The sequence below is a fragment of the Cupressus sempervirens genome, chromosome 9 (genome assembly GCF_028749045.1).
Source record: "Cupressus sempervirens isolate cs-2001-9-10 chromosome 9, ASM2874904v1, whole genome shotgun sequence".
NCBI lineage: Eukaryota > Viridiplantae > Streptophyta > Pinopsida > Cupressales > Cupressaceae > Cupressus > Cupressus sempervirens.
This window is the reverse complement of record NC_143126.1, coordinates 656,164,082-656,183,939: the sequence shown is the minus strand read 5'-3', so window position 1 is coordinate 656,183,939 and position 19,858 is coordinate 656,164,082. Positions and strand designations below refer to the sequence as shown.

Here is a 19,858-nt window from a genome sequence, read left to right as displayed (position 1 = left end):
AACAGCATTTAATGCTTCTGCAGCAATGCCTTCTGAGAGCACAAGTCCTTTTGCTCCGCAGTCTGGAAGTGCAGAAGGCAACTCCAACAACATTTTTGGAGCAAGTTCTTTTGATGCATCGTCTGCCCCTGCCATTAGTTCGAATTCTTGTACATCTGGTGGTATGTTTCTTTTAACTTTGCAAAGCTTGTAATATTTTTGTTCAATCTAAATTAGAAAGTTCAAGTTGTCCTCAATTTAGATTGGCACCACTCTAACAATTTCTCAATCCACTTTTGATTTTCTCAATTTGCTGATCTCTGAATGTTTCACGTATGTAAACATTTTCTTTTATCCGATAAATTGGATATGCAACATCTATTAATATTCATATTCTCTATTAATTTGGTGCCTGCTATTAGCCTCTACACATTTGTCACACTGCTCTCACATTATTTATTATTTAGGAGTAACTATAAAAATGGGGAACCTAGGTGGAGGTGCAATTGGCGGCCATGGTCTAGGTAGCAGAGTTACACCATACACTATTAGTAATTTGATGGAGATTCACAAGGGTAGCCCTACATTGTTAGATATGCATTCTATATTAGCTATGCCAAAATACATGCAGAAGAGTCACGAGTTGCTAAGATGGGAGGACTATGAATTGGGTGACAAAGGTATGCATGAATAAGTCTGATTATTGTTGTTATTATTTAGCATTGGCTATGCAAAATGCTGCTCTAAGACTAATCGGTTGTATATTGCAGGTGGGCCAAATATTGAATGTCAACAACTTGTAGATGGTGATTTTCCTCAGCCAACACCAGTTAGCTCCTATGACCAGCCCCAACAAGCATTTGCCCAACCCACACCAACATTTGAACAATCCACACCAACATTTACTTCAGCTGGTGTACCTGGATCATGTACAAACCTAGCCTTCCTTGAGGAATCTTCAGCCTCTTTATTTGATAAATCGAGCACTCTGGCATTTGGTGCTACCCATTTTGATCAACCTTCTAAAAATGATGGATCTTTATTTGGTTCAACTCCATTATTAGGGACAAGTCCCACATTTGGATCAAGTATATCATTTGGAAACAATCAGCCTACTGAGCTATTCCAATCATCTTCTTCACCTCTCCCATTTGGATCAAGTGTCCCATTTGGAAGCAGCCAGCATGCCGAACTGTTCCAATCTTCTTCTTCTACATCTGTTGCTTTTGGATCAAGCAACCCATTTGGAAACAGTCAGCCTACTGAGCTGTTCCAATCTTCATCTTCTACACCTGGTACAATAGGATCAAATACCCCATTTGGAGACAATCAGCCTGCTGAATTGTTCCAATCTTCTTCTACACATACTGCATTTGGATCAAGTGCCCTATGTGGAAACAGTCAGCCTGCTGGACAATTCCAATCTTCTTCTACACCTGATTTTGGCCAGACTCCACCAGCCCTTGAGCAGTCCCAGCAACCATTGAGTTCAATATTTGGCGCTACCCACATGGGAGCAGCATCGACTCCTGCTTTTGGAGAAGAATCAGCTCCAGCATTTGGAGGCACTCTGTTTCCTCTTCCCATCTACTTCTGTGATAGTGCTCAACAGAGCATGATAGCTACACTACCAGAGCCAGTAAGCTACCCTTTTGGAGCTCTCCCACCATTGCCTCATTTGTCTATTGGCCGGAGTGTAAGATCTACCTCATCTATTCAATATGGAATATCTAGCATGCCGGTAAGCATGGAACCAATGATTTCAATAGAGTTGTTGCATATACCTATTTTAATTTGATTAGTCAATGCACAGCTAAATGATTTTGTATGTAGGTTTATGAAAAACCTACTCGAGTAAGGACAACATTACCTACACCACATATAGCTCCAAGATCAAGGATCCCCGTGCAATCACAAAGATATAATCGTGCAAAGAATGATCGCAAAGTAAATAAATTTGAATTACAAATACTTTTAGTCTACCGTTTGATCATAGAATTTGTTTCTGAAAATTAAATTTAACCTTTTCTTGTTTTTCTGTTGCTGCAACACAGGTCTCATTTTTTACTTATGGTGAAGATGCAACAAGCAATCCAAAGGCAGATGACATGTTGTCCATTCCTAGGGAAAATCCAAGGGCACTATTTATTTGACAACCTAAGCAGTCTTACTCCTCTATGGCGCTCAAACCAACTGTGAAATTGAAGGAAGTGGTTGTGCCTATTACTGATCATGGTTAGCCCCCTTTTCACCCTCTTTGTTTTGGAATTAGAAGATTCTCCCTGGATTAGTTCAGGGTACTTGAATTACTATCTAATGCATTTCGTTTGTATTTTCGAGAACAGTGGGAAAAGATGGCAATGGGGAACAGTCAATTGAAACTGATGCATTTGCAGAGAAACTTCGAAGTAACTTTTCTAGCCTTATTTGCTTAAGTAATCTTAGGATATAATTTCACAACTTTTTGTAATTAGATGCAAAGGAATTTTTATATTGAGGTTTTTTCAGTATTTCAGATTTGTTGTTTTCCAGATGCCAAAGAAAATTGGCCTGACAGTGTGAATTATGCAGAAATTCAAGACAATTTTCTGTCCCCAAGGCTAGTTGATGATTCTGTAAAATTGTCTTCCAGACAGAGTGGTTCTAACCAGGAAAAAGATGACAGAGGACGTGATTATATATCATTCTCGGGCCATAGAGCTGGCAAAATTGCTACTGACTATGATCATGGTGTAACTGTAAATATTGAAACACTGATGCCCAAACTTCGACATCCTGAGTACTATACCAAACCAATGATACAAGAACTAGCAGCAAAAGAACGTGCTTTACCAGGCTATTGCAACAGTGTTAAGGACTTTTTTGTTGGAAGGAAAGGCTATGGGTTTATTAAGTTTTATGGAGAAACTGATGTTAGGCAGCTAGATTTAGAGAGTATAATTCAATTTAACAAGTGTGGGGTTCTTGTATATACAGATGAAAGTAAAATACCACCTCCAGGGTAGGGCCTTAATAAACCGGCAGAGATAACCTTGTTAAATGTTAAACATGTTGATGACAAGACAGGTCAGCATTGTATAGAGGGAGGTGAAATGGACAAATTTGTGAAAAAGCTTAAAAGGAAAACTGAAAAGAAAGGGGCAGAATATATATCATACAATGCTATTAAAGGAGAATTGAAATTCCGCGTGAAACATTTCAGTGAGCACGGTATTGATGAAGGGAAAATACAAACTCCAGAACAGGGCCTTACTAAACCGGCAGAGATGACCTTATTAAATGTTCAAAATTTTGATCAGCATTATGAGAAGGTTGTGGAAGTAGACAAATTTGAGAGAAGGTTGAAAAGAAAAACTGAAGACATGGGTGAAGAATTTAAGCACGGTTTTGATGACTCTGGGTTTCAGAAGATGTGGAAAAAGTTGAGAAAATTCTCAGTGGAATATTTTAAGAGCAAGAGATGGAATTGATGTCGTACAATGCTGAGGTGAAGGAAAATGATGAACTTTCTATAGAGCAAGTAGTGAACAATCTCAACTATTGAGGATTACAAGGGATCTGGAGCAAGAATCCACATATTAGGTTTTTGTTGCCATTCCTATATTGTTTAATATAAATGTCTGTAGTCTGTAAGAATGGCTTTTGGATCACCTAGGAGTTAGTAAATGCATCTCTCTCGAGTACCGCCAAAGCTTAATGATGATAGCAGTTTCAATCACATTATTCTGAGCTAGAGACTAATTTCTGATCAGTGGCCTATGCAAAAACCCTTGCTCAAATTTTTAGGATCGTTTACACCACTGGCAATGGAAAGATTTCTTTCTCCTTTCTCCTTTCTCACATTCATCATTATATGTTGTAGAAAAATAAACTTAGTGGGAATTCCCCACATTGAATAAAGGTGCATTTTGAAGATTGTATGCTTGTTTTAAGATTGTTGTTCCCATGTAGACTGGTTTATTGACTATAATCTGTTCTTAGATATTAGTAATTGCGAACTTTGGGACAAAAAAATTAGGCAGTTCAAAGTTCGAGATTTTATTGTTCATGTTATAATTTTTTCTTAAACCGATGTAGAATCCATTTACCGTTCTTGAAGACAGCAATGGAAGAAGGGTAGACCTAAATACATTTTAAATATGTAGATCAGAAATCTAAAATGTGGACATAGAAGCCCCAAACAGATCAGAATATATTTAAGCTAGCATAAAATAATGTAGAAGCAAAGAGCAAACGCTTGAAAGAGAATTCGATCCACGTAGAACAAATACAAGTAATATCTGAAGAAGCTGAATAGTTAATGAACAATAGCTGACGAAACTTGGATATCATGAATTGGGTATGTACAAGACCTTCCAAGAGCACAAAGGCCAATGAAACGAAGACCTTCAATCTGATACCATCATCGTTTGAGGGTTGATTTTTATATAGGAAACTATGTATGTCATTTGGAGTATAAGTACAGCCAAACCTGTCAAGATTTTGAGTATAAGTACAGCCAAACCTCTCAAGATTTCCTTACACTAGGTTCCATTTCACTGTTATAATATTGACGTTCCAATTTTTTTTTATTGTTATGCAAGGTGTGTGAGACTTTTGTTGACAAAAAACGTAATAATTATTTTAGAAATTTCTAACATTTTACTCTTTCAAAAATGGCAACTCAGAATAGAAAATAATGTATTAAACTAAAAGAGGGGTAAAAATTTTATTGAGTACCAAAGAGAGCAGAACAACACAAGAAACAAAGAGAACTACAGATCTTTATCCTAGTCCACAAGTTGAACCGACATCTGAGATAAATCAAGGGGAAGCATCCTATGATCAATAATATTCCAAGTCGGCCCATGCTTGGAGGTCCATTTAGCCAAACAATCAACCACACCATTCCACTCACGAGGGATATGCATAAAAGACACAGAATCCAGAGAATTGCATAACTAAGTGATCTGCTAAATAACTAGATCCAAATGCCAATCCACATGCACAAGGTTCCTTCTATTCAATAAATTCACAACCACCTACGAGTCAGTCTCACAGATAATTCGTCTCCAACCACGTTGACAACACTATTTCACTGCAACCAAGATAGCCAAGGCTTCCATGAGGTTATTAGTATGGTAAGCCTTGTATATAGAAAACACAAACTGAATATATCATGCCCAACTCTCCCAATACCAGCCGAACCAGGATTTCCCTGAGAAGAACCATCAGTGTTGATTTTAAGAACTCTAGCCTCGGAAGGAGTCCAATGCTCCTCACAATTAACACGCTAAGAGTGTTGCCTAGCTCTATTTCCAGAGCCGTTGTGGGGGACCGAGGGAGTGTCACCCTGAAGAGGAAAGGAAAAGCGTGAGTAAATACCAGCATCTCTAGGATCCAAACCTCCACCAATGTCACATTTATGTAGGAGTGTTTCATGAAGAGAATTAACAATTTTCCCCCACAGGTGTCTCATCTCAAACTGCACATTATGAAAGATCCTCATATTCCTCTCAAGCCAAACATGCCATAAAATAAGGGAAGGGCCAACAGTCCAAGCAAGATAAAGAAAAGAAGTCTTAGAAGGGGGATGACCCAAACAATCAAAGAATTCAGACAAAGAGGAAACATGCCAGCACGTGCATCCCCACACACTCCACCAGAAGTGCCAAATCTGTTTTGCAAAAGGGCACTGAGAAAAAAAGGTGAGAAACAGTCTCTTCACTATTGCGTAATAAAACACAGATGGAAGGCCCTTGGAAGCCTCACTTGCAAAGATTCTCCCAAGTAAGACAATGATTGTAAACCAAAATCCAGAGGAAAAAGTTACACTTAGGCCATGAAAAACTATTCCAAACTTTCTTCCACCAAGAGACCTCCACCTCGCCAAAAAGTTGCTTCGTCAGTGCAAGGTACCTTGAAGAAACAAAATACTTGCCAAAAGAAGCACCTCCCCAAGCCAAAACATTAGGTTCTTGCAAAGAGTTACACTCCCTAGAAGCCAATATCTAAGATAGTTCCAACTGATCCCCTAGAGAGCCACCCGACAGCCAGTCAGAAGAATTCTTTCATCTGTACCACAACAAGGCCTGGGTTATAAGCCTCCTTATAATGAGACACCTTATTCCATCCAGTAGAAAGGAAAAAATCACAAAGAGACTGCAAGTGTGGATGAGAGGATAAGAGAGGAGGATGCCCATTCCAAGAATCACTCCAAAATAGGGCCTCAGTGCCTCTGTTACAGATCCAAAATAGACTTCTCTTCACTAGGTGAGAACCAATCTTGAGGGTATTCCACACCATAGAGCCTCTTCCCTCAAGAGAAAACCTAGAAATATCTGAAGGTTCAACACCAGGTAAATACTTGTGTGACAGGATACGGGCCCAAAGCTGAGACTGACTAGAACACCAACACCAATAGAGCTTGGTAGCAAGAGCTTGACTGCACAAGATAGCAGAACGAAGGTCGAGGCCTCCTTCCTTTTTTGGCCTACAAACGATATCCCAATTGATGAGGCTCTATTTGGTATTTTGCAAATTGTCGCTCCAAAGAAATTGGTGAGAGAGAGCATCAAATTCCTTAAGGGTCCGTTTGGTTCATGGAATTTAAAAAACCTAGATTTCTACAAACCTTGGTTTAGCCAAATCAAGGTTTTGTATATCTTCATTCCAATTTTTGGGATTTTACTAAAATTGTTTGTTTCACTCGGAAGATGCATGTGAAGACACATTTTTATGCGTAAGCTTTGAGTTGAAGGCAAATTTCAAAAAGTAATCAAATCTATTGTTTTTACACTCCTTAAAAAACAAAACCAAGTTTTGATTTTCAATTCCTACTTTTTTTAGGAAGTTGGAAAACTTGGTTTTGAGGCAAACTAGAAGTCTCGTATGCTAATTCCATTTTGCAAATTTTGAAACAAATGCACAAATTTTTAAATCTGGGTTTTGAAAAAGCCAATTCCGATCATCTTCCAAGAACCAAACTGACCCTAAGAAAATACACTAGGGCAACCTGAACCATGCTTCTGTATATGGGAAGGGCCTGAATCACAGATTGCAGGAGTGTCACCCTACCAATAGTAGAGATAATGTATTAATGTATATTTTGTTCTTATAATTTTTTGACATAAAAAAGTTAAAACTTAATTTACGTTGGTTTTCATAGAATCTACAGCTATTTTATTTGCATTGAAAAGATTTATTAAAACATCTTATTCATTTGTTATAAAATAGGCCAATCTTTTGGTCACTAATATTTTTAAATTTTGAAAATAAAACACATTACAGACATTCATAGAATTGTTCAAAGTCTAAGAACTAGATGTTATGCAAGGATAATGTATCAAAGTTTAGGTGGAATGGAAAAGAAAAATATTCAATGGAATAGAAAAAAATTCAAAAAATAGAAAGAAAATATCTATTTATATATAAATATTTTTAATAATTTAATAATTTTAAATTTTATTATATTATATTTGATTACATATTCATGTTGGAAATGGTATATAATGTGAATTAAATAAGTAATTTTAAAAATATTTAAAATGAAATTTGTCTAAACATAGTTAGTTATTTGTGTTTTAAGATATATTTTAATATAATAATTATATTTAGAATTTTGACAAAAACTTTATATTTATAAGTGTTGTCATGAAAACTAATATCAAATCATGAGTTAATATTAAATCATGAATAAATTAAGAATATGTGCTTGTTAAAAATTAAAGAAAAATAAAACAAAAATATTTTTGGAGAATGTTTGGATAGTTCAACAATTTAGAATAAAATCATTCTCTAAAATGACTTATTTCTGGATTCCTAGAATTGTTATTTTAATCACTTGTTACTAAGATCATGGAAAAATAATTTAGTCATAAGATCTTATTTATTCAAGATGATGTTTGATATATTTTGAAAAAATTGTTACGTTTTTTTCGTACTTGGAATCATTGGACCTAAAGCCTTTACCATATGCCCTTAATGCATCACATAGTATCACCACATGTGCTCTCTTTTCTTTGATGTGTATGTGTATTAAATGTTAGACTATACATGTGCTTGAGAGAGGCCTAGTCTATTTGATAGAGTGGTAGTCTTCTAGGAAAAAGGGACAAGTGGCATATATATGGAGGACAACCTGAAAGAAATGGTGGGGTGTATTTTATGTTCTCCATTTCACCATGGAATGTTTTTCTTTGTGTTGAACACATAGGATACTAAGAGGGGAGGGTTGGACTAGTATTCCCTTAAAAATATAAAATAAAATAAAAATTCTATTAGATATAATTAAAAGTTTGCTACATTATATGAGTATCATAATACCAACTGAGTTTAGAGAAAGCCAAACCAAGTAAATTGATATGTAGTTCATTCAGAGCATCAAGTATAACATTAGACCAATAAAAATATTACATAATTAAAAAAGGAAACAGTTAGAACTAGTTCAACAACTTTATTCCTCAAACCATGCTACCCATGGAAGAGGGCCTTATAACTATTTGTGCCTATTAGCTCCATCTATGATAACATTGGCAAGGTTGTTCATTAAAGCCTTCCATGGAAAGCTAGAGCACACAGAATTACACTGATCATAAGACATGGAGGCCTACCAACATTGATTTTAGGCACATTCATTGTAACTACAACCAAATTAGGGATGTCAATATCATTAGACAACTTGTTAACAATGTTTCTTAATCTTGATTTATTTTCATTAGGTTTGGTTGTTCTAGTATGGGTTAGTGAACCACACAAATATATAACTAAATATTAGTGAGTCATAATGGCAATGAGCCATTAAGGAGTGGCTAGATTGCCCAATAGGAATTTGTATAGACATTCCTTTGTTCGGCTTTCTTAGATGATTATCCTTGCTCTGTAGTGGAATGCTTAGTATAACCTAATCCTAGAGTATCTCTGAATTACCTTTGTCCTCTTAGTTGTCATCTAATTTTCTTGTACTTTCTTCTGATCTCTTCAACCTTTCATTGGTGTCTCTATGATGTTAATTCACTCTTTAACTTTTCATTCTCAGCTCTCAGTTCAATAATTTACTCCATCTTTATGTCTACCTCATGATTTTCACTGAGTAATTGGTTTACCATATCATAATTGTTCTGTGTTAACCTCATGATTTCTTTATTTTTAGCATCTAGTCTTGCAGTGGTCTATCTCTTATCCTCTTCAATCATTTTTTTCTCATCCTTAGCTTGTCTCATTTGTTCCAAAACTTCACACATCCTTGTAGATTACACTTCATATTCTCTTTTCATTGATTTAATCTAATCTATAAGGTCATGTTTTATCTCCATCATATCAGATATAGTAGCATTAGATTCATGATACATGCTTTCGTTAGATAGTTCCTCAATCACTTCCTCCTGATATGTTGTGTCATTTATTTTTTCAACAATTTCCTTCCTTTCATTCAATGACTGCTATAGCATCTCCTTCATCTCATTAATTTGATTTAGGGACATCCTTTAGTCCTATTTCCAATTCTCAATGGTCTTGTCAAGCCTATATCTTTCCATATCTTGAATCTTTTCTCTAAGGTGGTGAAACCGCTTAATACAAGAACTATCTCTAATACCAATTGTTAGATTATTTAAGAAAGGTATGATGCTTAGAGGGGGGTGAATCAGTATCCTCTTAAACTTTTATATCCTTTCAAATCTTATTAGCCCCATGTAGTGAATTCACTCAGTAGACATGGACATACATTACCTAAACATTGTAATCCAAGTGAATTTAACTAATTTATCACCATATATGCATGTAAACATAAATCAATCACATGACACATAACATAGTGATTTGGTCATGCAAGAAACCCTTGTTTAGAGGGAAAACTACAATGAGGATGGTATTCACAAACCCTTCACTACTGCAGTATGAGGTTACCTTGTTAAGGCTACAATGTTGTGTCACTTCTGGTGACTTACACTGTTAGGGGTAATGCAATCATATCTGTAAAGATATGCCTTTTTCAAGGATTTCATAACATAATACAATGTGTGTATTCAGTTAAGAGATTTGCAATTAGATTTTTAAGTCTACCCTATTAAAAGATTTAACTACTACAATGATAAGAAAATAGTAGGAAAACTAATTTGTATAGTAATAACTTTCTTTTCTTGTTTAGATCCCTCTATTGCTCACTGATTTATCACCTCAAGTGTTTGATATAACAAATCCTTCCTTATGTTGCTTAGAACTTTGATCTATAGTAGAATTTCCTTTATAAGCATTTAGTGTAACCCTCTCTTGACTTCACAATAGTAACCACAGTAGTAGCAACATTATCATCATCAATAAATTATTCCTTGTAGGTCCTTAAATAGATAACTTTTTGTTGCTTACGATCTTTGACCTAATTAGGGTTTAGGAAACATCTAGAATATGTAATAGATCAAAATCAACAATCTATAATAGTCCTTGTTCCATACTTTTATTTTCCCTTACTTCATTAGCCTTCTTTGTCTTGGAATCATAAACAATCAAATCACTTTTACAAATAAATCTTACCAAATCATTTCCTCAATTTGTGTAAATCTCTTTTCCTGCTCGGTGGAATCAGTTCACATAAGATTATGTGGATGTGCAAGATCATGGTGGGCCAAACTATATCCTTAAGTGGTAGTGTAAAATTAACAAATCCGGTTTATGTCAACCTGAGGTACAATTTTGAACTAGTTGTGAAGTTTATATTAAAAAGTTGTAAGAATAAAATCTATTGGAAATTGAATGTAGTATCTAAACTGCTAGGTCTTATCTAAAAATAATTTAATTTGATTGGTCAAAAAAATTGTATTTTAATGTGGTAGTACAAAAATTTTAGGACAAAAATAAGAAATAGGTGTATGTTTGACCATCATAATCAAAATCAAATAATAATTTATTTTTTATAAAATTCTAGATATAATAAGTAGACTCATGTCTGGATGTGACACATTTTTTGGTATTTTTATTCCAAGAAAATAATTAATTATGATTTTTTTACTACAACATTTCTAGGAAAACAAAAGGCTCATGTCTAATCACCTTAACTAATTCAAAACATTATCAAATTTAAATTTATTTTTTATTATATTAGGCTAAGAATAGAATGTGGGACATCTTTCAGACTTCAACAATGTTTTACAGTTTGAAAGTTTTAGTCATTTTTCAATCAATATGTAAATCAACACTTTATAGATATCTTCATTTTAAAATAAGTAATAATTACTTATCGAACTCATATTTTGACAACATTTATAATGTTGGATATTTTGACAACAAATGAGATATGTCCTTAGGGGTCCTAGAACCCCTAAGGCGATATATTGTCATAGAAAGGGTCGATAGGGGTCATAGAATACCCTATGACCCCTTTTGACCAATTCAAACAAATGAGATAGGTCCATACGGGCTCATAGGACCCCAAGGAACATATGTTGTCATGGTATGGGTTGAAAAGCATCATACGATACCCTATGACCCCTTTCAACCAATTCAAATGAATGAAATATGTTCCAAAGGGTCCTAGGACCCCTAGGGATGCATGTTGTCATGTAATGGGTTGAAAGGGGTCATAGGATACCCTATAACCCCTTTCAACCCATTCAAATGAATGAGATATTTCCTTGGGGGTTCTAAGATTCCTAGGGATGTATGTTGGCAAGGAATAGGTCAAAATGGGTCATAGGATACCCTATGATGTCTTTCAACCCCTTTGAACTAATGAGATAAGCCCTTAGGGGTCTTAGGACCCCTACAAGCACATGTTTTCATGGAATGGGTTGAAAGAGGTCAAAGGATACCCAACGACCTCTTTCAACTCATTTGAACAAATGATATATGTACCTAGGGGTATTAGGACCCCTAGGTATGTATGTTGTGACATAATGGGTCAAAATGGGTCATAGAATACCCTATGACTCCTTTTGAATCATTTGAACAAATGATATATGTCCCTAAGACCCCTAGGGCCCCTAGAGACGTATTTTATCATAGAATGGATTAAAAGGGGTCATAGGATATCCTATGACCCATTTTGAACCATTCAAACAAATGAGATATGCCCCTATGGGTCCTAGGATGTATGTTGTGATAGAATGAGTCAAAGGGGGTTATAGAGTACCCTATGACCTCTTTCAACCCATTTGAACAAATGAGATATATCTCTAGAGGTCTGAGTACCCCTAGGGATGTATGTTATCATGGAATAGGTTGAAATGGGTTATAGGGTACTCTATAAATCCTTTCAACCCATTCAAATAAATGACATATGTCTTTAGGGGTCCTAGGACCCCTATTGATGTATATTGTCATTGAATGGGTCGAAAGGGGTCATAGGGTATCAACCCATTTGAATAAATGAGATATGCCCCTAAGAACATATGTTTTCATTGAATGGGTTGGAAAGGGTCATAGAATACCCTATGGCCCCTTTGGAACCATTTTAACAAATGAGATATGTCCTTAGAGCTCATAGGACCCCTAGAGACATATGTTGTCATGGAATTGGTTGAAAGGGGTCATAAGATACCCAATAACCCCTTTCAACACATTCAATCACATTATATATGCCCCTAGGGGTCCTTCGAATGCATGTTATCATAGAATGGTTGAAAGGGATCATAAGATACCCTATGACACCTTTTCACCCATTCAAACAAAGATGATACGTCCTTAGGAGTCCTAAAACCCCTAGGGACATATATTATCATAGAATAGTTTAAAAGGGGTCATAGGGTATTTTGTGACCCCTTTCAACCAATTCAAACAAATGAGATATGTTCCTAGGGGTCCTAGGACCCCTAGAAACATTTGTTGTCATGGAATGGGTCGAAAGGGGTCATCGACCCATTCGAAGAAATATGTCCCTTAGGGTCCTAGGAATGTTAGAGATGTATATTGTCATGGAATGGGTTGAAAAGGCATCATAGGGTATCCTATGACCCCTTTCAACTCATTTGAATAAATGAGATATGTCTCTAGTGCCCTAGGATACCTCAGGATGTATCTTGTCATAGAATGGGTTGAAATGGATCATATGGTATGGGTTGAAATGGGTCATAGAGTTACCTATGACCCCTTTCTACCCATTCTTACAAATGATATATGTCTCTAGGGGTCCTAGGATCCCTAGGGACGTATGTTATCAGGGAATGGATCTAAAGGGGTCATAAGATACGGTATGACCCCTTTTGACCCATTCGAACAAATGAGATATGTCCCTAGGGGTCATAGGACCTGTAGGACATATTTTGTCATCAAATGGGTTGAAAGGGGTCATAAGATACCATATGACCCCTTTCAACTTATTTGAAAAATGAGATATGACCCTAGAGCTCCTATGACCCTTAGGGACATATGTTGTCATGGAATGGGTCAAAAGAGATCATAAGTTACCCTATGACCCCTTTCAACCCATTCAGTCACATTAGATTTGTCCTTAGGGGTCCTAGCACCCCTAGGAACCTATGTTTTCATTGAATTGGTTGAAAGAGGTCATAGGATTTCTTATGACCCCTTCGACCCATCAAAACAAAAGAAATATGTCCCTATATAATTATCATAATATATACTATATAATTATTAAGATATAATTACTATATAATTTAATATATACTATAACTTAATACACATAATATATAATAAACATATATAGTATATTAAATATATACTATATAATTACTATATATACTAAAATATAAACTATATATAATAATATATCTTATACACTATTTAATATAGAATATAGTATAATACTATCATATATAGTATATGCTATAAACTCATGATATTAAATATATGCAATAATTTGTAATTAAAAAGAGAATTAAAAGATAAATTTGTTGATTTTTCACTACAACATTTGGGGTCAAATTGCGACGAAAATTTGCAACAATAGTGTAATTTGTGGTCATTTTCATATTATTATTTTTGCAATTGTCCTTGATGTCTTTGCAATACTGACATCAGAGTCATAATTGCGACACCCTCGCAAGCATAAAAAAAAAAAAGAAAACACAACAATCATTTTCCATTTGTTTTGATTTTGGAGAGCTATGCATGAAAGGGGTGGAGAGATGTGAATGTTGTCATGGCCCTTGTGATCGGTGCATTTGGTTGGTGTGCCCTCGTGATCTCTACATTTCATTTCTCTCTACATTTCATTTCTACATCCTTGCTCTATGATTTCATTGGTCTCATGCCCTTGCTCTGTGATTTCATTATTGTTTCATGCTCTTGTGATCTACATGTCCTAGCTCTACAATTTTCTTCAAGGGCAAGAAGAGGTACACATGTAAAAAAAAAATTCTTTTCCTTGTAAACTTGTATGTCTTTATAAATAATGCAGACCACAAAAAATGGGTCAAGTTTGCAAGAAATTTTACAAAAACATATCGTAGTAGATATTTTAAGAAAGAAACAAGGCATAACTAGTTAAATGGGTCTAGTTGTTGATTAGCAAGGTTGATATATATGTATGTTTAACTAGGTTATGGCTTCTTCAAGGGAATGGGCCTCGTGATTATGCATATGTATTTGGTTCATTTCATTCCTATGATATATCTCTACATTTTGTTGTCATACCCTTGCTCTTTGATTTGGTTGACATGCCCTTGTGATCTTTGTGTTTCATTATCATGCCCTTGCTTTGTGATTTTGGTGTGGTACCCTTGTTCTATGATTTTTTTGCCATGTTGTGCCCTTGCTCTAAGATTGTGTTGTTGTGTTGTGCCCTTTCTCTGTGATTTTGTTGCCATGCCCTAGTTCTATGATTTTCTTCAAGGGTTTGTAAATGTAGGTTTTTTCCCCTTCTAAATAGGTATCTCTTTATATCTCCTTTTGATCATGTATATTTAGAGATTTTTTTAAGGTGCTTATTACATCTTAGCTACACAATAGAAAATTGATCCAACTACATACATATTCCAGAATCCAAAAAAAAAACTCACTCAACCCATGCTAAGTGACTTACCTCAAGATCCTCCACAAAAATAATGTAGACTAGGAAAAATGGGTAGAGTTTGCAAGAACTTTTACAAAAGTATATTATAGAAGATATTTTTTGAAAGAAACTAGTCATAACTAGTTAAATGGATCTAGTTGTTGATTAGCTAGGTTGATTAAAAATTCATTTAGAACTACCATCAGATTAGGTACAATATAATGAACAATTAATTGTTCCTAGCTAGCAGGATCAAATACAATTTTCCAAGGTGATAAAATTGCATATGCAAGGAATTGAAGAATAAATTCAGTAAAGTGTTGAGTGTAATGAGTTGAAGAAGCAAGTTCTGCTTCTATGTAAATGTCATAATCATGAGGCTCATTCCCTTGTAGAAGCCTTTACCACAATGACATTACCTCTAAACCATGTAAAGGATGTTGAAGTGGTTCCCAACCTTGAAACACTCTTATAAGAATTTGATACTTGGGATCATCGCAGGGAGATTGTGCCAATACTTGACACTCTTATAAACATTTGATATTTGGACTATAAATTCTTAAAGACACTTACAAGAGATTCCAATGTCATAGTACCTACCGCAACACTTTCCTAGATTCTATCCAGTGGCCCCCATAATGTCCTCTATGTTGCTTCTGTCATGCAGTCTCTTTCTAAAGCCGCTCCTTCTCATTCTCTTTCTAAAGTTTCTCCTTCTCCTTTCTTCTCATGCCTTAAATTTTGATTTCCAAACTTATTAATATCTTCCTCTACCTTATCTAAAATCAACTTCATAGTGTACTCTAACTCATAGGTGTTTGATCATTGGTAGCTTTTATTTCAGCATTCAAGTTTTCAAGATTGGTCAACACCCTCACTTGCAGACCTCTCATGTCAAGCATTTTTTGTATGGTTTCATCACCATGTTCTTGCTTCTAAGCTAACAGTTCTTCAGATGTATTTTATTGTAAAACACTAATTTTGTTGAATAATTGTAAACTCTTAGAAAATGCTTTGTTGTTTTCATGTATTTATGTATGTATATATGAATGTATGTATATGTATGTATCTATGTATCTATGTATATATATAGAGATCTTGTGGATTGTGGATTATGGATTATAAACAAAAAAGAAAAGAAAACATGACATTAATCATTCCCCATTTTTTTTGATTGATTGTGGAGAGCTACGCATGAAAGAGGGTAAAAAGCTCCATATGAGGGTGGAGAGCTCTAAACATTGGTGGAGATCAATAGAGATCTAGGATTTTGTTTCCATTCCCTTGTGATCTTGGTGCCCTTGCTTTGCAATTTTCTTCAAGGGGAGAATAAGTACCTATGTAAATGTTCTTTTCTTTTCTTTCTAAACATGTATTTCTTGTTCATATATAATAAATTTGGTCAGGTTCAACGATAACTGATTATGATGATTATATGCATATGTGCATGTATGTATGTAAATCAGTTCAGTTTGTGAAATACTTTACATGCATACATACACACTTGCATAGTACTTGTGCCAAATTAAATTAATCATTCATGTCTTGAATTCACACAAGCAAATATCCCTGCATTCAATCAAATTTATTCATTCCAAACTAAGTATGCAGAAATATGTACTTATAGATTATATTATCTCTTGGTGATTGGCTAAAGATCTCATGCATAATATTGTCTAGGTAATGATCAGATGCATTCACATTAAGTCGTAATAGGATCGAGTAGATGATCCATTTATGTTACTTCATACTTGTTTTATTGAACATTTTGTTTAACATAATCAATGCTAGGATTATATAGCGACAACTAGTACTCTTGTTTATTTTGTTTAATCATATACATTTAAGACTATTATTTTTCTTAAAATTAGACTATATATTTATTATCACTAAAACACAATATGGATCTTTGATAGTTATCTTTTTTAATTTCAAGATCTTCATATTTAACATGAAGAGTTTCTACTACTGGACATTGGAATAGCCACAATGTGGAGCCACATAGCTCATGGCTTTTTCCACCAAATTATATTTTTGTCCTTTAAAAATATTATAGGTGAACATTCTTCTGATTTTCCATATATTTAATAATTTTTCACTTTTTATTTGAGGTAATTTTCTATTATGAGATGGAGGCATTTATCATAAGGATAGACATGCCAATTTTGACCATCCCACTTTCTAAGATGATTCCCTTATCTAATTAACGAAACTACTTACAACTGACACCTTAATTTTCTACAACTTGCCTAATCAACACAACTACATTTGGGCCTGAATACCAAAAATTACACCACCATCACAAATTGTCATCATAATTCGACCTTAAATGTTGTAGTTCTGCAAAGGGAACATATATCACAAGGGCACGACAATGAAGTGCAGAGATCACAAGGGCATGACAACAAAATCCTAGATCTCCACCAATCTCCACCAAGGGCATGACAATGAAATGCAAAGATCATAAGGGCACAAAAACAAAATGCAATGATCACAAGGGCAAGACAATGAAATTTCCACCAAAGTTCAGAGCTCTCCACCCTTGTTCAAAGCTCTCCACTCTCTTTCACATGCAGTTCTCCACAATCAAAAAATAGGGAATGATTTATGTCATGTTTTCTTTTTCAAATATCTAAAATCAACTTCACATTGTGTTGTAACTCTATCAAAGGTGTTTGATCATTGATAGCTTTCATTTTAGCATTTCAACATTCAAGTTTTCAAGTTTCCTCTTCATTATATAGTCCTTTCCACCCTAAAAATCACTTTGTTGCTTCATTAAAATCAGGACTTGAACAAAGCCAATGATAAAACAAAGCTCATATTCTAGAATCTAAACAATAAAACAATAAAACTCACTCAACCCATGCTAACTAACTTATCTCAAGATCCTACACAAAAATAATGTAGACTGGGAGAAATGAGCAAGAAATTTTAGAAAAACATATCATAGCAGATATTTTTAGAAAGAAACAAGCTATAACCTAGTTAAATTGGTCTAGTTGCTAATTAGTTGGGTTGATTACAAATTCTTGTAGAATTGTCATCAAATTAGGTACAAAAAAATGAATAATCAGTTGTTCTCAGCTAGCAGGATCAAAAACAATTTTCTAAGGTGATAAAATTAGATATGCATATGTGTGTGTGTGTGTGTGTGTGTGTGTGTGTGTGTGTGTGTGTGTGTGTATGTATCTATATATGTATGTATGTATATATATAGAAAGATCTTGTGGATTGTGGAGATCAATGGAGATCTAGTATTTCGTTGTCGTGGCCTTGTGATCTCTGTATATGTATGTATGTATGTACATACATGCATACATATATATACATACATATGTATATGTATATATGTGTATATGTATGTATGTATGTATGTATGTATATAAATAGAGAGATCTTGGCAGAACAAAAAATAATAAGACTCACTCAATAGGTAGCATGGCCATGAGTATTGTCACAAGCTTTTAAACATAACTATATAAGGAGTGAGTTAAAACATATATACGTTAACCTTACATTAATTATAAACTACAATACAAAGGTTGCACCAGGGTATTACAGTATTGTAATATGATTCGCCCAAGTGGGTGTATGATGATGAAGAGCTGTATTAGGTGAGTAAAGCTCACTAGTGGTTATAAGAATACAACTACATCAAAATAATTAGAAACTAGAACTGCATATTTATTAGAGTGGGTAGCTCAAGGGTTTTGATCCCATGGATACGAGTATGTAGGAAGCCTGGTAGGCAAAGTATGCCTCTAGTGTGAAAATGCCTTGGACATAGTTAGGTAGAACTTAACTATTTTAAGACATTATATGTACCTAGTGTGCCTAGCCTTTGAAAACAGAAGGCTAAACTCTATGTTTCAACATTATCTTGACCAGTCTATTTAGACCCATTGATTATTGTCACAAGATTTTAAACATAACTATATAATGAGTGAGTTAGGATGTAAATAGGTTAACTTTACATTAACTATAAACTACAACATAACTGTTACACTAGGGTATTATAGTATTGTAATTATAAAAAATTGCACGATTCACCTAAGTGGGTGTATGATGGTGAAGAGTTGTATTAGGTGAGTAAAGCTCACTGATGGTTATAGGAATACAACTACATCAAAACAATTAGAAACCAAAACTCATATTTTTTAGAGTGAGTAGTTCAAGGGTCTTGATCTCATAGATATAGGTATGTAGGTAGGAAAAGTATGCCTCTAGTGTGAAGATGCCTTGGACATAGATTGGTAGCCTTGGACATAGCTAGGTAGCACTTAACCATTTATATATGTATGTATGGATGTAACTATTCTCTACTTAACAATGTCATCCACATTTTGTGAGGGAGCGGGGGGGGTTAGTTGACCTTGAATCTTCTACAATACTTCATTTCTATTATTTGCTCTCTCTGAATCAAAGGTATATAACTTTATCACTTGTAATTATAATTCTCAAATAGTACAAACCACAATAGTTTCTTATAATTCTATGGTTCTCTTTGTAAGTTTATAAAATTGAAGTTTAAAAAACAATTGCATTTATGTACATCTTTTTCAAGTTTTATATTTCTCTTTTTCTTGACTCATAGTCCAACAATAATTTTTCAAAATACAAACTGACTAGTTGGAGATTGAGCCAAAAAATTGTAAGAATGATTGTGCCAAAAGAGCTAAAAAACATGATTGGTGTACAATAATCATCTTTTTACACTCTTTTTGGCACACTTGTTCTTACATTTTATGATTTCTGGTGAGAACAAAATTCCAAACTAATCAGGTAGGTGATCCAAAATTAAATGTGATGTCCCCATTTTAGCATATAATTGAAATAGGTATACTAATAATGATATTATATTATAATATCATATATATAACATATTATAATAATAATATAATATAATAAATAATAAGATATATCTTAATATAAAAATACTATATTAGTAAATGT

The 19,858-nt window shown here is 34.4% G+C and overlaps 1 pseudogene; it reads left to right on the top strand.

The window, feature by feature from the left end:
* Positions 1–460: 460 nt before the first annotated feature.
* On the top strand, positions 461–3,449 carry LOC149540441 (nuclear pore complex protein NUP98A-like; annotated as a pseudogene).
* The last annotated feature ends 16,409 nt before the right edge of the window (positions 3,450–19,858 follow it).